Genomic DNA, 22,184 nt, shown 5'->3' on the forward strand with positions numbered 1-22,184 from the left:
GCCGATATGAGATTCCTTGAATTTGTATTGCATTCAACTAAACATGAATATGCAGAGATATCACAAGTTACAAGAGATTCTTCAATCAATTGATCATATATATAAATGTAGTCAGTGGTTTTTGCAGACTTATTAATCTCTCTAATTTTTAAACTCTTAAGCTGTTTATTTTTATATTTGTTAGTTTATAGTACAACTTTTTGCAACTCTGTAGAACCAATTTAGGTATCTATTTGTAAAAATTTCTCCACATTTAGATATAATTTTTACCGTGCCGGAGGCACGAGTTATGCCTAGTTTTTATTAATGTATGTCTTATGACTAACTGTTTGTTTTGGTCCTTAATTATGTTTGCTAGTTTGTTTTCACTTCTATTTTGGATATCCTAAAGCAACAATCATTGTTTGTAGTTTGAAGTTACATATTCTCACGATGATATGCAAAATATAAAATAATCAAAACTCTTAAAAAAATAGCGAACAACATAATAAATGTCAAAAACTCTCGGTTGGAGTGGTTACCAAGTTGGATTATACCCTCTAAGTTTCGGGTAGTCGGGTACGAGACACATATTCTACATTACATGAATTAAAAACATCATAGTAGAATGTTTCAGCAAAAAAAAAACATCATAATAGGTAAAGATTTTCCTTCATCCATCATTACGCTCTCAATTGTAGATAATACATAGTGATGCACGGTAGGCTCAATCCAGTGGATTTACCCGAGTGGTGTTATATGGTCATTCTGTAATGAAATGGACTGATTCCTAATTTCAATCCATTTCCCCATATAATTGAGAAATGTGTCTCTCAGGTACGTAACAGATCTATTCGAGCCACCATCTTCTAACTCATTTGTGCAGGTTGGTAACTGGTGTCCAAAGGACAGATAAAAATAAATTTCGCTGGACCTTTTCAAGAAAACCAGACTTCTTGTGCAGCCACTGCTAAAATCTGAGAGGAAATTATCACCTGCACAAAAGCTAAAACGATTCCACCGATCTCTCATATCCACAACGAGATGCTAGGATCTGAAAGTGGTTTAGACTTATCAGAAGCTTTGGAGTTGATTTCTTTTACAATAGAGGGTGATGCTATGGTTTTATTCGAACTCATCTCATCTGTTGATCTAGAGGTGCATTGGCGAATTACGCTTGAAATCGCGACCTACGGTCATGGGGACAAACAAGACAGTTGGCGATTAGTTAATGCCAAAGACTTTGTAACCAGGACTCACTCAATTTAGCGGCGTCAATTCTAAGGTTTTTAGTACTTTTTTTTTTTTGTTAGTTCAACAAAAAAAAAGGTACCAAGTAATATACATTGCCATGGTCTAAATATTGGAACCCATATTTATTAATGCAAGGTTTTCTCTCAAATTCTTTTCTTTCATCCATCAATATGTTCTCTGGTGTGGATAGTGATGCATCGTCTTTTGTAATGAAATGAACTCTTAGTCGTTCCCTTTGAAATTGATACAACTAGAAAAAAATTGACCAATCTCATTTAAACCCTTGTTATAATTTGTCCATTGGGCTTTTAACATAAAAAATGTCCGTTGGGGTGGGGGAATGTTAGGGGGAATGTTCACTCTATCCCCAAATCTTTCACACATTCGCTTTCTTCTGGTCGATTCTGTTTCTCTCCACTTTCTCTCTATTTTCTCCATTATGATCATCGTTCTTATTCACATTTTCTCCATTGTTCAGTTCATTAATTGGTTGTTAACAAAGAAAACCTAGTGAATCTTGACTGTCAAGAAATGCCTTCAAGAGTCCAAATTAAACCTAGTTGTTCATTGATTGTTGTTCAGTTCAGATAAAGTAGGGCTTCTGATCGGACGAGCAAATGATGGCCGAACTCCATTCCCCTTATCTGTCTGGTACTCCTTGTATCCCCTTTTGTACCTATTTTATTGATTTAGGTTTTCTGGCCTATTTCCTTAGCTTGATTCTCTTGATTTGGGTTCTCTCTCCACTTTCTCTCTCTATTTTCTCCATCATCATCATCATCATCATCATCATCATCATCATCATCATCATCATCATCATTCTTTTTTACTTAAGGACGATCTCTCTGATCGATTTTGTCACGTTTCTTACGCATTAAAATCAAAATCCAATAGGTGAAGAACTCATTCGATTGAACTTGTTCATTACCTAGTGAATCTTGATTATCAATTGATTAATGAAAGAAGAAACTACAGACCAACAAGAAATGCTTTCAAGAGTACAAGACAAACTAGGTTTCACATGGCATGCATAACCAAGGGCCTTTGATCGGACGACCAAATGATGGGCAAACTACATTTCCCCTTATCAGTCTGGTACTCTCTGTATCCCCTTCTGTACTTATTTTATCCCAAACAATTTTTGGGTTTATTCATTTGGGTTTTCTGTCCTATTTCCTGATCAATATTGTCTACCAAAGAATGAGGTTGGCTTCCCTTTTAAGTATTGCTGGGTCATGCCCTTAAGCCTTCTTCCATGAACTTCTTGAAGGTACAGATTTTAGTTTGTACCCTCCATGTACGTTACAGATTGCGAATCCATCATCAAAATTGCTTCTAGGGTTTAAAAGAGTGAAAATGGAAAGGTCAGAATCCTAGACGGATTTTAGTTTTTACCCTCCACTTACTTACCCCTGACCAAGGATTTTATTTTGAAAGAGAAATGCATTGAAGCCAGTCTGCCAAGTGCTTTTGAAGTGAAGATTTTTGTTTATTATGTAAAACACTTCCATTTTTTTTTGTATATGACAGGATAATGCAGGTTTATAGCGCTAAAAAGAGTAATGCTTGAAATTGAGTGCTTTTATCACAGTTCTGTACAATCGGGAGCAAGAGGACATGTATGACTTATACCGGCGAGATATAAAAGTTAGCATAGTTTTAGAGAAGAAGACCTTGTTAATTAACTATAATTGGCCTTCAACATATGTGGGTATTGTTGCTGGATTAAGATGAAAATGACCCTTTAAATGTATGTGTCCTGTAAGACTAAAATCACTAATTGACCCCTCCGCAATCCCCTATGGACATTGTGCACTAGCACATATCTGCTTCAAGAATCCATGAAAAGTAAAAAATGGAAGAAGCCCTCATTTACCATGGTGCAACTATTATGATCGAAACAAATATTTCATAGTGATATCATGTCTATGGGTCTTGTTATGCAACTAGGATTAAATTTCCTGCGTTTTCCTCTTTGTTTTGTTTCTGTTATATGAATCCAATGAGATAAATACTGAAGTTAACGTAGCCACCCTTCTGGGTTGCCTGCATGGTTGAGCCCCATTATTCATTTCGTTTCTTCTAATTTCAAGTATAATGTTGATAATTAATCTATGTTTCAGAACCCAGTAACACCGAAAATCTGATTTTTAGAAGTGTATATGTGATGTTATTGAATGCCGTGAGTGGTTGTTGAGGAAATTGATGAAATGTTGTTATTTTCTATGCTTTTTGAATTTATACTTAGAAATATCATTCCCCTTTTTAGTGTCCTCCTGAATTTTTTTCTTAAGGTAAGTATTGTATTCTTGTTTATCGTACAAGCAATGATAATTGTTGCAACTAACACTTAGTTCTAGAAATCATCGACCATCTCTTGTTTAAGTTTTCTATCAAGGAATATGTTACTTAGCTTTGAAAAACAAACAACTTCAGAATCAAATTGCATGTCATAGATTAGTAAGCAGAGAAATATTTTACCTGTGATCATCTAGAATATTATAGATGCGTAACCGAGTCTTAAACAAATATTTTATTTTGAGGTAGTATCGTCGAAGAAGTTTTAAGCAACATTTTGAAGAATGCTTTCTTGCATGTTTTGGTGTGATTCCTTTACTTGCTCTTGGAAGAAATTTACTTACAGGTATTTTGGTGAGTCGTCCACAAAACTCCCTAATATCTTTTTCACATGCGCATATTTACCTTCATTTTGGTAGAAAAAGCGTGCTAGTTATTTTTCTTATCTCTGTTTCAGATTGCCTGTTCGCTGAAAGAAGAGCCAGCAAGAATCACGTTGCCTTCCTTTTTAAGTATTGCTCATTGATGCCCTTACCCCTTCATCGATGGAGTTCTTGACGGTACGAATTTTAGTTTGTAAGTATTGCTGATGAATGGATCTGTTCTTATTTCAAGATTAGAAGAAACACTTTGTGTTAGAACTGTAAATATCAACATGCAGTAAAGCACGGTGATCAACGATACATTCATTTTTCTGTGTATGACAGGATAATGTTGGTCTTAGGGGCTTAAATGAGTGGAAAAAGGAAATCTCAAAGTTCTGGACAGTGGCCAAAGGGTAGCAAGAGAATAGGTATGACATATATTGTAATTCTATATCTTGACTATAACGGCCTTTTAACTAAGTGGGTCTTGTTGTGCAATTAGAATTAAATTGTCTTTTCTTTTTTCTGTTACATGAGTCAAACAAGATGGATAATGAAGCAATTTAACTCTAACCATACTTCAACACATTAGTCTTTCTTCTCTGTATAGCTAGCTATTCCTGTCTTATTTTATATTTTGTGCAGATCTTATTTTCCGATGTGCAAAAACATCAATTTGTGATAATAATCTTCGTAACTAAATGTATCCCTAAGGACGCTCTTCCCATGTTCCTTTTTAGCTTGAAACATTTTTAACAACCATGTAGTCAAGTTCAATATCATTAATTAGGATCACTAGGTATCCTTTTGAATTTACTCCATTTTATGATTTGCCTTATTATCGGCTGTTTGCTAATACCACTTTCTTACTCTTTTCTTTGTTTAGTATGAAATGAGCTATGTTGAATCTTCGATATTGGTTTCTCTAAAAGGATACATACGGCAGAAGAACTTGTTTTTCCTTGAATTCCAAATTAAGTACTGCTCCTATTTCTTATGAACTATATTAGGTTTGCAGTGTTTGCAGTTAGAGCTTTGAAGCTTCATCCGTATCTCAACATGGCTTCTGAAAGTAGTATATGAACTATCATTTCATCTTTTATTGCAATAGTGCCTGACCCGTTACAGCTCTTGCCGAGAAGCTTTGTTTCTGTCTCACTTTCTCTACTCCCCTCTCTACTTTATCCATTATTATCATCGTAGATAGTTCTTTTACCCATGGATGATCTATCTGATAACAGACAAACTAGGTTTCGCATGACATGTAAAACCAAAGGCTTCTGATCGGACTAGCAAATGATGGCCAACTCCGTTTCCCCTTATCAGTTTGGTACTCTCTGTATCCCCCTTTTGGATCTATTTTATCCCAAACAATTTTCAGACTCATTGCATTAGATTCGGCTTTGTTGTTTTTGGTTTTATGTCCGATTTGTTTAGCCTGATTCTCTCGAACTCATGCGATTGAAGTTCTTGAAGTTACAGATTTCTGTTCATATGCTATACATGCATCTTGATCAAGATTGTCAACCGATCGATGAAAGAAGTCAGGTTGGCCTCCTTTTTAAGTATTGCTGATTCATGCCCTTACACCTTCATCGATGAAATTCTCGAAGGTACTGATTTCATATTACACCCTTTACGTGCATTGCAGATTGCTAATCCATCAGCGTAAGTACTCCTGATGGATGACACATGCATTTTTCTGTAAATGACAGGATGCCTACCGGCCTCTAGGGTTTAAAAGAGTGGAAAATGGAAATCCCCGAGTCTTGGACTGTGGACAAAGGGGAGCAAGAGGATAGGTATGACATATACTGCGCGGCACTGGCATAAAAAGTTTTTCTTAGTTTCAGGGAGTAAGTCCTAATCGGCCTTGTAATGCAAGTTGGATTAAATTGCAAACTCATTAATAGCTTACGTGTTATTCTACTTTTCTGAATGGGAGCGAAATGCATTGAAGTCAGTTTGCCCTTATCAAGTGATCTTGTAGTGAGTTTGTATAGTTCTGATTTAATTATTGTTAGATACACCTTGTTTTATTCTTCAGAACTTTTAACTTTTGAACATGCCGTTAAACACTTACATTTTTCATGACAGGACCTATAGGATTAAAAAGAGTAATGCGCTGAACATCGTGTGCTTTTGTCAGAGTCCTGGACAACCAGGAGCAAAAGGATAGGTATGACTTATACTGTAAGCATATGTAATTCAGCATATTTTTAGAGTTTTGATAGGTATGACTTATTTAATTAGGGCTTTTATATATGTGGGTTGCTCAATTAAGACACAAGTGGCCCTGTAAATCTATGTGTTAAGACTAAAAATCACCAATTGACCCCTCTGCAGTCCCTCTGGACATTGGGCACTAAAATGTAGCTGATTCAGGAATTCTTGAAAAGTAAAAAAATGGAAGAGGCCCTAATCTAGCCTAGTGCACTTATGGTGATCTAAAAAATATTTTTCAGTGATATTAATGTCTATGGAAGATGAAGTTTTTGTCTGTTGCATGTTTATTGTACTTGTTTCTGTGTTTTCTCTCTGCCACAGCCATTACAATTTACAAGTTTTTGGCTTTCTCCAAGACTTGTTCTTTTCTTCTTGCTGAGACTCACTCACTCAAGCATGCAATTGGAATTTTTACTATTTTATACATCCAGGAAAATGGAATTGTTACTATTTCCTTGTACATCCTAAAGTTAATACAATGGTCGCCCTTCTTACTTGCTAGCAAGTTGATTCCTCACTTTTCGTTTCATTTCTTCTTGTGTGCTTGTATAATCTTGGTAATTTATCTGCTTTCAGATCCCAATAGCACTGAATATGGCAGAGCAATTTCATATCAGGGACTGAAATCTGATTTTTATTGCAAGCAAATGTGTTTGTTAAGTCTGCACTGCTCATATCAGTAAATGTCCTTTATTAAAATAGTATTTTTCATTGAAAATGGGGTTTGAAGGTGCAAGTTCCAGAAAGATGCATTTGAACCATGTTCTTATGGTTGATTTTCTTATATGCTTGGCCTTGAATAATCAGACTGATGTACAAGATAAGATTGTATACCATCACTTCCGGTGTAACTTGATATTTGCTAATTTTGCTATTATGGTATCCGTCAGATTAATAATTCAGGTTTGCTTCCCTTGGTTGCTGTTGGATCCTGACTTATGCTTCACAACTATTGGATGTTCAACTAAAGGAATCCTGGTATGTTTATGATTGACCTTCTACATTTCCGATTATAAATGATGTTTGAGGATCTTGAAAACCCGAAATTTGATCTTTTCTACGGATAACATGGACTTGCTGGCAAGTACTGGAATACCATGAGAAAAAGTAGAGATATTATGACGGTGTCCTTGTACTTGCTTTTGAAATTACTAGCAGCTACAATTTTTACATTTCTCTTTCTTCATAAGTGGTTTGAAAATCTAGACTGCCATATGATACGGTTCTTTTATGGTGCTCACATGCATTTCGTCCCTTTTGATGATTCTGGTACTTGTACGTTTTTCATGTTATTCATATATTTCTGTAAACCATAGTTCTGTCTTTCAGAACTCAGAACACTGGAAATCTGATATTTTGAAGTGTATATGTGATGTTATTGAATGTTGTGAGTGGTTGTTGAGGAAACTAAGAAAATGTTGTTTCTTTTTGTATTATATTCTTGATTGTGCAACACTCATACTCATTTAGTTCTAGAAATTATCGACCAACTATTGTTATAGTTTTCAATTAAGTAATTTGGTTCTTAGCTTTAAAAACAAACAACTTTAGAATCAAATTGCATGCTGTAGATTAGTAAGCAGATATATATTTTACCTGTGATCATACCTATCCTAGTGTTGTATATGCGGATCACTTGAGATCTAATGTCAAACACTAGTATTCTCAGGATCTCATGCGTAAGCAATAATAATGAACTAAGTAAAACTATTACATAAATACCTTTATCGCTAGTTTTCCCTCGAACCTTTCTAATCGCTATTGAGAAGATCAAGAGCTCCAATTGTAGCTCCTCTACTTAGGACACCGAGCAATCACCTTGATATCCCACCATGTTTATTATCTAGAATAACAATGGTGGTTAGATGAAGAACTCCTTCTTCTTTGACTAAATAGATAGTTATGGGAATTAGCTCACTTTTTCCTCTTTACTTGATGTGGTAAAGTAGAAAGATTTATGAGAAATTTCACACCTATTCAAGTCCCTAAGAGTCTTTATATAGAATTCCAAGTTAAAGTCCAACCCTAATTAGATTCTTAAAAAGCCCTTTTGAATAAGATTAAGAAAATAGTGAAAAATAGAAACTAGTTTCTAATTTCCCCTAAATCCCTTGTTATGGCCAACTCACCCTAGGGTTTGTGACCTGATCTGGCCGGCCACATTATGGCTACCCATATCACTTGGTCGTCCACTCTCTTGGGCCCAAAACATCCCTTTGGTGCCCCGGCCCAAAATCCCTTCTTTCGGGCCTTTCGTACTATCTTTGCCTAAACTTCCTTTAGTCCTTAGGGCATATCTCTATGGGAATTATCCATGTATATATGTCCAATCCCTCTAGTCATGTCTTCCGATCAAGTCGACACTCTTTGTGTAACCCGTTGTAGGATCCGGATGAAGTTAGCCGCGAATCGCTTTCGCGATTCGACTATCGTAGTTGGTTTCTAGCTATACATTACGATCCCTAAATCATCTGGACTTGATGATCTTCTCACAAATTGTCCTATTTGACAAATTGCTAGCGTTGCATCTTTGGTCGAAGGACATCTCCTTCACATTCAAAGGATGACGACCTATGTTTATCTCTCCTAAATACTACTCATCAACGGAGGACGACCTATCTTTATCTCTCCTGACGACCACTCACCAAGGGGGAACGACCCGTCTTTCTTTCTCCTGACGATCAAAGTAAGCATACTACTTTATCTCACCAGGGTTGTCGAGTACTGCGACACACCTTTTCTCCAAACAAGACAGTCAATCCGTAGAGAGCGAGCTTCGGTCACTCTACGAGCCGAACCTAAGCCCCGATCATTATCCAACCAACGGTAACATTCCAAGGATATCACTCATTTACCTATTACTTCTCTTGCAAGCTTGCTGACTTGACCGTCGGAGCCCCCTTAGGTCGGCACCATCCCGGTGTCCGAAGGGACTTACGGTCACGTGTGTTATTGTCTCTTGTCAACAGGTTAAGCCCAAAGACGTTGTCGGTGCCCGCAAAATTATTAACAGGTGAAGGTTCGACTTCCGGTCAACGGCCCGGTCAAACTGACTTCTTGACCCGCGAATTCTTACCCTCGCAAAGATAAGAGAAGAACAAGATTCGAGAAGAAGAAGAAAGTAAAAAAACCCTAGATTTTTTTCGGGTTTCTTGAGAGAGAAAGTGATTTTTAATATTTAAGGGTATTTTAGGATGAAAAAAAATTGAAAATGATCTGATTACTAATTACCCACATTATTTTAAACTTCACTTACCACATTACTCATAATATTTTGACAACTTTTAGTTAACAAAGAAAGAAACTTGACTTTGTAGTTATTATGAATAATTTTTTTACCCAATTGCTATTTTATAAAAGTATTCTTGTTAAAAAAAGTGGATTCTTCGGGTCATAAAGAAAAATCTCTTGGGCATAGAGATTTGGTCAATCAATATCTACTTAATGGCATACTTTTATTTTAGCTCGAAAACTCACACGATTGTTTTAGCCCCTTACTCATCATGTCAGTCTCACTGCTTCTTCTTCTCTCTCCCTCCCCCTCTCTCCACCCTCTCTCTCTCTCCCCCTCCATGTTGCTCCCTCTCACTGTGACTCACTTTGGTGTATGAGATTTATTGAACTAACGCCAAATATGGAAAAGAAACAACTTGTGGACTGTGAGAGAACTCACTAGGACAATCATCTGAGGTAGAAGTACATTTTAATTAAATTCGGTTCATCTTAACGAGTGATTATCTATATGTCTACTTCTTCATAATCATGTGAATTTTGTGTGAGGTTGTGTGTGTGAGGGATAAACAGTGAGAGAGGGAGTGGAAGAGGAAATGAGAGAGAAGACACGAGGATATGAAGAATAGGGAGCTAAAAACAATCATGTAAATTTTTGGGCTAAAAAATACCCCTTAAGTCAATCATGATTGACAAAGTTTTTATGTTTCGAAGGAGAGAGAAGTCGTAAGGAGATGAACATTAAGGTGCTAAAAACAATCGTGTGAATTTTTGGACTAAAAATTATGCCTTCTAAGTCAATCATGATTGACTGAGTATTTATGTTCGGAAGACTTTTCTTTATTTTCCAAAGTCACGACATTAATAAAACTAAACAGTTATGAAATTAGTTAGGAGGGGGATGAGCGAGCTTTAAATCTATCTGTTATCCTTAGGGTCATTAGGTCAATGGATTCACGAAAAATCTTAAATAAAGGTGACGGATCTATCTAGTATTTGGTTGTACAAATATTTTCAATATTTTGATAGTAGATTAGTCCACGACCACTTAGTGAGGTGGTTGTGGGGGTTTAGTGTCACATAGTGTTCTAAGCGCAATATCAGACGTCTAATACCGCGGAAAATATTCTTATTTCCCAAAACGCGGGCCTACAAAAAAACTCACTCTTTTTTTATGTATAATGAAATTGTTTGTCACTCTTGTATTTGTTGTACGATGGTCTATTGATGATCGATGTTCTAGACTAAAATAAAGTCAGGGGAAGCAGAGAAATTTCGTCACCAATCATGAGAGGTTTTAGAACCGTTTTAATTATCATAAGTAACTACAATGATATGTGACGCCTCAGGCCTTAGTAGTTGCCGATATTGTCCTCCCTTTGTCCACCACCACGCACAGGTGGTATGAGGTTTTGTTCTTGGCCAGGACTCCAGGAGTCCCCCCAAAAGGCCTCGGTACTTACTAAGCGCCAACGTACACCTATAGTCCCACATCGCTCACGAGAGTGTCCAGAGCCTGGGCTATAGGTGTACGTTGGCGCTTAGTAAGTACCGAGGCCTTTTGGGGGGACTCCTGGAGTCCTGGCCAAGAACAAAACCTCATACCACCTGTGCGTGGTGGTGGACAAAGGGAGGACAATATCGGCAACTACTAAGGCCTGAGGCGTCACATTTGGTATCAGAGCCGAGGACGGCTCTTCGCTGAGGGTGGGGGGATGTAATTGTCCCACATCGCTCACGAGAGTGTCCAGAGCCTGGGCTATAGGTGTACGTTGGCGCTTAGTAAGTACCGAGGCCTTTTGGGGGGACTCGTGGAGTCCTGGCCAAGAACAAAACCTCATACCACCTGTGCGTGGTGGTGGACAAAGGGAGGACAATATCTGCAACTACTTAGGCCTGAGGCGTCACATGATATGTTGCCAAAATCATCTTCAACTTCCAGAAAACCCACCCCAACGTTGTTCGATCATTCATGATCTGACTTTACCACCACCACCACCACCTAGGAGTGTTGTTGGGTAAATATCATTTATATAATAAGAGAGGTGATGAGACATGAAAATGTCTCATCCGAATCTCTTAACTTGGACTAGTTAGTCTATTTCGAGCAGTTATTTGATAAATTGAGTGTTTCTCTTACCCAGGTGTCGTTTATGAAGTTCAATGCAAAAAACGGTTAAAATCGGGAGAAAACATACTAAAGGCGCTCTAGTCATTTGGATATGAGGGTAGTCTGGTAATTTTGGTCAAAGTTGATACTCCGATGAGAAGTAGAGTCTAAGACAAACCCAACGGAGAAAATGGGGATCAAATCGGAGTCCGGATGGGAGAATTATAACAGGTCAAAGTCCTGGTCCAACACTGTTCACCAGTGGGATGACCTCGGGAAACGTTCTGGCTAACGGGATAACTTTGATGGCGTGGCAAAAAATCGAGGAGTGGATCATCTGAGATCCGTGTACCAGGTTAGCAGCGAAATGAATCTCAACCTGATAATTCAGTGCAACCGTTGCAGGATAACTTCGGTGATCCCGCTTGCCACCTCGCGTCAAATCTTGTGTTTTATAATCAGACGACTGTGGATTTTGTGATGCATCCTAAGTCGGTAACCTCTGTTACACTAGAGATTGTTAGAGAGAGAGAGAAGAAAAAAGGAAAAAGAAAGTTTGTGAGAGGCTTTTGCTTGTATTTTCTTATAGTTTGTTCTTGAACAAGAATGATCTCTTTCTCCTTATTCACTTAGATTATCAACTGCCACCAAAGAACTTCATATTGGGTGATTTTCTTTCTTATCTTGTTTTTGTATTTAATGTGTTTATGTTAATCACTTTAAACATAAGTTTCTAATCCCCCATTTAGAGAGGATGATGAAATCCATGAGGATGTTTTTAGAGATATATTCGTAAATAAATCAAATATTTAATCGTTCTTCATGTCCTTATTCAAATTTGGTAGTTACTTTTAAATGAGTTCTTCATTTCTCATGCTTCGTGATTTGATATATCATGCTTGGATTAAATTTCTTGATGGTCTATGCTTATTTGTTGATGAGTAATAGTTGAATAGTTACAAATTTAATAACAATGATGAATACATAAATTGTTAAGATTGTTTTAACGAAAATACTTCCGGACTTTAGATAGTTCATATCCTAAAGTCTGAGTGATAGGAAATAAATATTTGATTAGTTTGTTGAATGTTTTTTAAGTGTTTCATGGGTGAATTCAAAATCTCTAGGCTTCTCCGCCACCGATTCCCTTATATCGTTATTGTTTGTTTACTTTAAATATTTTATTGTTTCGTTTCATCACTAACTATTTGAAAGACCGTGTTAGTTTTCTAAGTTTTAGAATAGATTTGACTTAGTCTCTGCGGATCGACCCCAGTCTTATCGAGTTTTACTACTTGACACCCATATACTTGCGGGTGGAGACCTTTTAATTAAGGAAACTTTCTAGGCCCATCAAGAGGATGGTCTTTTTTTTTTTTAGAATATACCCTCAACTTCAATCACTAAGATTACACTTTCCAAACTTATCATTAAGGGTTGAGATTATATCTCTCAAACTTATCTTCAAACGGTCTTTAATGGCTAAGATTGCACCTCTCAAACTTATCTTTAATGAGTTACAGTTTCCAAAATTATCTCTAAAATTTGAGATCACGCATTTGATAAAATTTTCTATGTCCGACTGGCAATGAATATACCCTCGTAAAAAGCACAAATTACAAAATTTTGTCGACAAATTTGTATCTCATTGTTCCATCAACCGTGATAAGTAGGTCAACAAAAAAAAGGGCTAGCACCACCTCTGACCTACACACCTCTCTTCACAATTATATTAGTTGTTATCTTAATTTCAACCACTAGTCAGAAAACAAATAAAGAGAATCCTGTAAACAATTATATATACATTATAACTTTGCCATTCCAATAATTTTGAAACACTACTCGTATAACTTTTCTCTTAAAATTTTAAAATCTAGTTTTAGAATTATTTTGCTAAAGGGGTAAACATAAGTACCGGGTTATGAGCTTCGGACATGCATTAACTTTGACTAAATTTACCATTAAAAAATAATGACGTCAATCAAACTTTAACGTTAGTTAACTCTACTAAAAAACGTAAGATGCCCCAAACACCAATTCTTTTGAACTTTTATACCCCAAATACTAATTTCTTAAATTTAGATCCCCCTACAATAGTCTTACAATTCTTTTCATAAATATTTTTCAAAATAAAAATGATAATTTTATTTACATCGATAAAATAGACTTATATAAACCGGCGAATGAAAGCTTCTTCGTATCAAATGAGTGGAAAAAGTTTTAAGTGAAAATCTCATAAATGGTTTCGCTAGAAGCTTTAAAACCCTTAATAGTCGTTTTCTAAATATGGTAAACTATTGTGTAGGACGGATTTTTTTTCGAGTCAGTCCAAAAGACATTCGATGAGTAAATTAAAACATAATGAGTAATTGATATTGTTTTTATTTATTTTATGTGATATTTTCTTTTTAAAAGTGCCCCCGAAAATAAAATTTATGACAGTTTATAAATTCTATCAGATGGTTATTTTTCAATTATTTTCTAAAATACGTTAAAACTTATAATACAAGAAGGAGAGGAAGATAGAAGGTATTTTTCATATCCAAATTTCCTTCTCTTCCTCATCGATCTGGGTTTCCGTATCTTGATGATAAGAAGAAAATATCAATGGAGGAGGAAATATTATACATAAACAACAAGAACATAAAGTTATGAAATTACTCAACCTTCATCTTCGAAATCAAGTATAATAATTCGTCTCCGAGAAACTTGGTGGTGTTCTTGATGAAACCGTAATTCGTCTCTACTTGGTCCATCTTGATTACATATAATTAAGTATTATAATTCACGACCTTTAGGGTTGCCTTCGTGATCTTTAAGATTTTTTATTTGTGACTTTTAAGGTCTTTTTATTTTATTTTTGCAATTGTGTACTTCCTTTCCCTTCATGTTGTCTTTACTTTTGTAAGTTTCATTTTGTTATTTACTTGAGTAAATCAATGTTGTAATCAAAGGAGTCAAAATCATCAAAACATGTAATTTGTTGGAATGCATTCCTTCTGTGAATGAAATTCTGGTTTATTTAAAAAAAACACTTTTTTCAACAAAAAAATAATTAAAAAATAATCAACACTTCTTTTGACAAAAATGAAATAAAATAAAACCAGCCCTTTAAACTGTTCTCATGGCTTTGTAAATGGGCAAAGCTAGGGGTGGGAATCAGGCGGGTTCGGTCGGGCTCGGACATAATAGAGTCTTCGGGCACTACATTGCCTAGCCCGCTACTAGTTGTCGGGCGGATCGGGCCAGACAAATTCGAACTATTCAGGGCCCGTAGCCCGTTCGAGCCCTCCTGTCCGAGGAGGCTCCATCGGACTCGGGCCGGATGGACTCGGGTTATGTTGAGAAAAAGATATGATACCAACCAACCATTTCACTTATAATTTTTTTAATCGTTTTTTCTAGCCATTATCCCCTCATTACTAACCAAATTAAAACATTACTAACCAAGATAATCTAAATATTTAACTAAAAGTACAACGTTACTAACCAAAATTAAAACATTACTAACCAAGATAAATCAATCAAGAGAGATATTTACACAAAGAAAAACTCAAAAATAAAATAAAAAACAAATCAAGAACATTTATCCATCCTCTTAAACCCTGTTTGCATGTTTCATGATCAAACACTTAAACCCAGATACAAATTGAAACAAGTACTTGATTAATTTCACAAGAAATGGAGTCAATCAACTAATTGAACCAATTCAACAGATACCCCACAATCAAATAAACCCTAACACACAAATTCACTACTAATCCAAACAAAATTTCCCAAATTTTTAGTCGTCATTCTAGCTACTCCTAGGGCATTGGTTAGTAACGTTCTTTCTTCTCCCTATGATCCTTCTTCTTCTGCAGTATAGAGAGAGAGAGAGAGAGGGTCAGGTCACAGGTGTGTTTTTTTCTATATGAAACGCGGTTGCGATGAAAATGGTTTGATCTATATTTGTGATGAAATTGGTTCGATCGTTTGAACATCACTAAAAATGAATAAAAAAACAAATAACATAGTATCATCATAAAATAAAAATCATAGAAATACTTTTAACCAACGTGTGAGATGAGTTCAAAGGCTTAACCGCGTCATTTGATCCGTAGATCATCAGCGTATACCGAAGAACCGAACATCATCTCACTTCTTTACCAACCATTGTTGTAGCTTTACTGATGGAGTGATGATTTGAATGTCTGATGGATAATAGAGAGTAGTCACCGAGAGATCTGATTAATAGATTGATGAGATGAAGTGGTAAGGAGTAGTAGGTGATTAGGGATTTAGGGTTAGGTAAAAGTTAAGGTTTCTATATAACTTTCTGTTTGAGTTAGAGAGAGAGGGGGAAAAGAGAGAGAGGCAGAGAGAGAGGCGTTGAGAGATTAGGGTTCTGTTTAAGAACCCTATTTATAAGATTGGAAGGGGCGTTTGATTAAGATCCAACGACTGAGATATAATTTGAAGAGGCGCCCTATCTCAACCGTTGGATCTATACAAATGCACACGGATCCTATGTTGGGTAGCGAGTAGGGTAGCCGAGCGGGTCGGGAAGTCGGGTATCGGGCTCACACGCGGACTCGGGTAGCGGGGGGTAGACGCGGACGGGTAGCGGGCGGGTCCAACTAGGGGTGTACACGAGCCGAGCTCTTAACGAGCTGCTCGAGCTCGACTAGACTATTGCTCGTGCTCGACTCGTATATTAACGAGCACGAGCTTAACATGAGCCCAAAATCATGTTCGTTTATGTAAACGAGCCGAGCTTGATCATTCTTTAGTGTATCACGTGCTACTCGTGAACAACTCGTTTAACATACTCTTATAATATTGTAGTACATAATTACGTATTAATATTGAAACTTGTACATGAAACATCAACCATTAAAAAATTATAGGAATATGATTATTATTGTATGTGACAAATGATCATTGAAGTATTTTGATAATTTAGGAAATTTTTATTTGAAATATTTTGATAAACGAGCTTAAAAGAATGCGAGCTTGAGCTCTTTCAAACTTATACGAACCGAGCTTGAACAAGTGGACAATTACTCGAACGAGCTCGAGCTCGACAGTCAAATACACGAAACGAGCTTGAACATCTTACTACTCGGCTTCGTTCGACTCGAGTACACCCCTAGGTCTAACGGGTCGGGACTCGGAATTGAGGGCCTAATTGAGTCCCGCCCTATAAGCCCGAGTTCAACAGGCCGAGTAAGCCCGACTCGGGTATGCTTCGGTCTGCGGGTCTAAATGGTCCGGGCGGAACGCCGGATCTCGAGTTTCTGGGCTGTTTTCCCAGCCCTACGCAAAGCTAAAGCGAAGGTAAATAAAGGGAAAGTGACGGAGGAAGGTGCATTTCCATCTAGATTTTTGGCCATTCTCTTTTAATTTTAGTCGTCGGATGAGGTTGAAAGCAACGAAAATTCACCCCCATATAAACCGAGGATCGGACTTTCTCTCTCCAACGGCATACTATCTTAAGCAATCTGGTCCGAACGGCTGAGATTGAAAGGCCTGAACCGAAAATCAGCCTTTCTCTCCAACGACATAATATCTTGCTCAATCTTCTAATTGATTTCTTCTAAAACTTCCAGTAATTGATTTCACAACTCGTAAAAAGCACAAATTACATTTTTCTTTTTTCATATTCTTTTTTCATATTCTTTTTGTAAATTCATACATTTTTTTCTTCTAAAATTCATCCAACTTCTAATAGAATTATTTGTAACTAGTTCCGTATTATTCATATACCCTCTTCATCCTTCATTTCAATGTATATTTTTTCTATAATATTCCTTTTAAAATCACTCTTATCTTTTTAGATAAAACGTCATTTTATTTAAATATAATTCGTACACATTTGTTTTCATATATTTTTTTATCCTAATTATTTATATTTGGATTTCGAGCCTAATTAGTTGAGAGGATTGTTATGACATATAGAGATCATTAGACTGAACGAGACACCATTTTTCTTTTGATAATTTACTTGTAACTAAATTCGATAGAAGTTTTTAATGATGCTCGGAAGTTCGTCCATTGGTGATGGTATTAGTTTGTTTTGTGATTTTATATAATCAAATGTGCCCCCACAAATACAATTGTGTGGGTCCCCCACTGAAAGTGACGGAGGAAGGTGCACTTCCATCTAGATTTTCAGCCGTCCGCTTTTAATTTTAGTCGTCGGATGAGATTGAAAAGCAACAAAAATTCACCCCATTATAAACCGAGGATCGGACTTTCTCTCTCCAAGTCCAACGGCATAATATCTTAAGCAATCTTGTCCCGGCTGAGATTGAAAGGCCTGAACGGAAAATCAGCCTTTCTCTCCAACGGCATAATATCTTGCTCAATCTTCTAATTGATTTCTTCTAAAACTTCCAGTTATTGATTTCACAACTTGGTGCAACTTGGTGGGAGTCAGGAGTGTGGTGTTCCTGTTAAGAGGTTAAACACCCTTGTTTAGTGAGGCATTTTAAAACCGTGAGGCCCAGGTGTGCCAAAGCGGACAGTATCACTAGCAGCCCGGAAAGCTGGTCCACACCATCCTATAACACGTTATCAACACGATTCGCTCTACTATGATGTGGTCTTGGGAGGGTTTGTTGTAAAGCAATCCCCCACTGGTGGGAGACAGGAGTGTGGTGCTCCTCTTAAGAGGCTAAACACCCATCCCTAGTGAGGTGATGTAGACGCAGCGGAATAATTAAAGAACAATAAAATAAACTAAGAATAATTAAAGAAAACTGTAAGAAACGATAAAATAAACTTAAATTCTTAATAACTTCAATGGTTTTTCTCTTCAAGGTGAATAATATCATAGACTAGATCTCCTTTTATAAGATAATAAACCTTCCTAGATAGACTCAAACTAGGATTCCTAAAATAATAAACTACTCAAACATAGAAACTTAAAATTAAAGAAATATCAAATTAAAGTAACTTCTCCTCTACTAAATAAACTACTATTATGACCCAATAGGGTGTGGGCACGCGTGGACGTGGGCCCACACGTTTATGCGCCTGCATCAGCACCCTGTTCCCCAGAAGGTTCGTCCCGAACCGATTTCGATGAAGAAAACAAGTTGATGCACCCGCAGACGATGAACTTTGTCATGGCGATCCGTAATTCCCACTTCGAACGAAGTTTGCACTGGAATGGAAGGATACTAATGTGCAAGTAATCGTCAACCTCGTACCCAAACTCATATGCCAATGATTCTCGCAAAATTAACCTTAGTGAATAAATAATGTTCATCTCTCCATCTTCCCACGGTAGGCACAACCACTTAATCTTCAAGAAAGTGTGAAGTACTATGAGCAAGTGTGAAGTAAGAGTAATTGTAACAAATTTCCAATATACTTCATCAATAGCCAAAGTATAAGCATAACCATCGCTAACTAAGATATCGATATGGAACCATGTAGTGTAGATATGCCACGCAAAATTGACTTTTCCAAGTTCATCTTCATGTAGTTTATGTACTCTAACGTGATCAATACCTGGAGCCCACTGTTTGTTTTCTTCAATTGATATGTGAAACCTAGATGGGAGTTGTTCAATTGGTATGTGATCTTTGACCATTGAGTATAGGTTCATTGTAAGAATTGGGAAATTGATCCTCTTTTTCATAATTGTTTGAAGAAAATTTGGTAGGAAGAGATTTGATAGAGAAAGCGGCGATGTGGGACATAATTGATTCGAAAAATTCTGGGTTGTTCTTCTTGTTCCTCTTTTTCTTAATTGTTTCTCTTGTTGTTCTTCTTCTTGGTTGTGTTGGTGATGGTGTTTGACACCAAAAGATTGGGAGGGAAACAGGAACATGTTGGTGATATTGGGGTAGGGTTATTTGGGTAGTGGCTATAGATGGGATTTGAATATTATGTATAGGGAAACTAGGGGTGCCTATAGAATCTGGGTTGTAGCCTACATAACTAGGGTTTGTATATGTGTGGTGGAATGTTTGGTTGGAGAAGGGTTCGGGGTTGCGGTTTTGGTGGTGGGTTTCGAGTGGAATGGTGCTTGGTGAATAATATTGCCGAGGAGTCTGGAATGGGTATGGTTGGGTTATACTTGGGTTGGTAGTAGATTGGTGGTCGTTGAAGGAAAAAGGTGGTGTGGTTGGAGTGGTTGTAGGGTTTATGTATGTTAATGGGAAAACCGGTAAGAGTGGTGGTGTAGTGTTGATGTGAATCGGTGGGAGGAATGTGGTCGGGTATGGGTTAGTGATAGGTTGACCGAATAGGGGTATTGAAATTAGTGTGGTGGTTGCAACGGTTGAGTTTGTGGTGGTTGGAAGTGGTTGTGGTGATGATGTTTGAATTGAAGTAGAAGATGAAGGAGTGGTGGTAAAAGAGGGAGACTTACATATGCCTTCGAGTTGTCTAGATAACTTCATGATGGAATCATTGACTTGATCGAATTTTTTCATATTTTCCTTCTTGTAATTTTCGCAAGCTTCTTCCAATTTTGTAACCGAGGATAACTTCTTGTTGATGTTGTCCCATTCGGAGGCAAAAGTTGGTGTCTTCTCTTTGATTGTTGGAGTAGGAACGCAGCGGAAATAAAGAAAACGATAAATAAACGAAGAACAATTAAAAGAAAGATTAAAATAACTCTAAAACTTGATAAACTTTATTAAACTCAAGGGGATTTTCTCTTCAACATGGATTTTGTCTTTATTGTTATGTTTTGAATAGTCCCATTCGTCTCCGGGTTCCCAATCATACGAACGTGTCGAATGCTTCTTTTGGTTATGATGATTTTCTTCAATTGGAATTTTGTCTTCATAGTTATGTTTTGAATAGTCCCATTCGTATCCAAAATCATCCATATTCGACTCATCGAATTTTTCTGCCTCATAGTAGGAGAAGTTATCTTCTTGCCGATCATTGAAATAAATATAATCATCTTCCTCGCAATTCAATCTTTCTTCAAAAAAACTTTCATCACTATAAGACGAAGAATCCATTGATATACAAAAACTAACCTTCACGAAAGAAAAAAAGTCCAGAATTTTGATGGCTCTGAATACCACTTGATGTAGACGCAGCGGAATAATTAAAGAACAATAAAATAAACTAAGAATAATTAAAGAAAACTGTAAGAAACGATAAAATAAACTTAAATTCTTAATAACTTCAATGGTTTTTCTCTTCAAGGTGAATAATATCATAGACTAGATCTCCTTTTATAAGATAATAAACCTTCCTAGATAGACTCAAACTAGGATTCCTAAAATAATAAACTACTCAAACATAGAAACTTAAAATTAAAGAAATATCAAATTAAAGTAACTTCTCCTCTACTAAATAAACTACTATTATGACCCAATAAGGTGTGGGCACGCGTGGACGTGGGCCCACACGTTTATGCGCCTGCATCATGAGGTCTTTTAAAACCGCGAGACTCAGGTGTGCCAAAGCGGACAGTATCACTAGTAGCCCGGAAGGCTGGTCCGTACCATCCTATAATAAAAATAAAATAGTCAACACTTATTCCAACAAAAATGAAATAAAATAAAATCAGCCTTTTAAACTCATAGCTTTGTAAATGGGCAAAGGCAAAGGGGAGGTAATGAAAGGGAAAGTGACGGAGGAAGGTACTTTGTAAATTCGGCCGTTAGCTTTTAATTTTAGTCGTCGGATGAGATTGAAAATTCACCCCATTATAAACCGAGGATCGGACTTTCTCTCTCCAACGGCATAATATCTTAAGCAATCTGGTCCCAACGGCTGAGATTGAAAGGCCTGAACCGAAAATCAGCCTCTCTCCAACGGCATAATATCTTGCTCAATCTTCTAATTGATTTCTTCTAAAACTTCCAGTAATTGATTTCACAAAATGAAACTTGATCGAGATTGTCGATCGGTGGAAGAAGAAATACTACAACGGCAACTAAGAAATACTTCCAAGCCCTAAGGCATTTGTGCTTTTTGAAGTGCGAAATTCAGTCTGCATTCTTGAATCTTGATGAAGATCGTCAACCGATCAGACTCTAAGAATCAGGTTGGTCTTTCATGCCCTAACGCCTTCAAAACCTAATTTGTTTTGAGAGAGAGAGAGTTATTGATGATTTTTCTTTTAAAAGGGTAGTCTAAGTAATACTTCAAACATTTTAAATCATTATAATCAAAATCAAGAACTCATGCAGGGTCGATCAACTGATCGATGAAAGAAGAATCGACTACCTCAGCCTGAAAAAATCAGGTTGCTCTTTCATGCCCTATCACCATCAAACCTAATTCGTTTTGAGAGTGTTTTTGGTGGATGAATCTGTTTTTCATCCATAACATTAAATGCTTCCTGAAGTCTTTGATCTTTAACGTAAGTTAGTTCCACATGTTTATGCATTAGTTATTTGGGTACTAACCAGTTGTATCTAGGACATGATAGGATACCTTTTCATTTTTATCATTAGCTATTTGGGTACTAACCAGTTGTATCTAGGACATGATAGGATTTCCGATACGAGACAAGAGAAGAAAGTGTTAAATTGCGCAGGAGTGGCTGCACTGATAAAAGCATATACAAGTAGGGATACTTAAAAACGCCAGAGGACACACATGGTTTAAGGTTTGAAGCTTGTTACCATATTTGCTGCCTTTAGTGATTTCGTAAAGCGACATTACTTTGATTACTGCCTTCATGTTTTGATCAATTTGGTAATACGACACATGTACGACTAACATTGCATAAGAGAGTTGAGCTCGTTGATATGGGA

General features: G+C 36.8%; 1 long non-coding RNA gene across 1 annotated transcript; it reads left to right on the plus strand.

Annotated features, from left to right (window-relative positions):
- Positions 1-5,988: 5,988 nt before the first annotated feature.
- On the plus strand, positions 5,989-7,552 carry LOC147556882 (uncharacterized). The gene is made up of 2 exons (XR_015233638.1): positions 5,989-6,075; positions 7,013-7,552. It is a non-coding gene; the product is annotated as an uncharacterized LOC147556882 (long non-coding RNA).
- Positions 7,553-22,184: the final 14,632 nt, after the last annotated feature.

Source organism: Eschscholzia californica, unplaced genomic scaffold, assembly GCF_041429995.1.
Source record: "Eschscholzia californica isolate CP2 unplaced genomic scaffold, dmEscCali1.0.p SCAF_2, whole genome shotgun sequence".
NCBI lineage: Eukaryota > Viridiplantae > Streptophyta > Magnoliopsida > Ranunculales > Papaveraceae > Eschscholzia > Eschscholzia californica.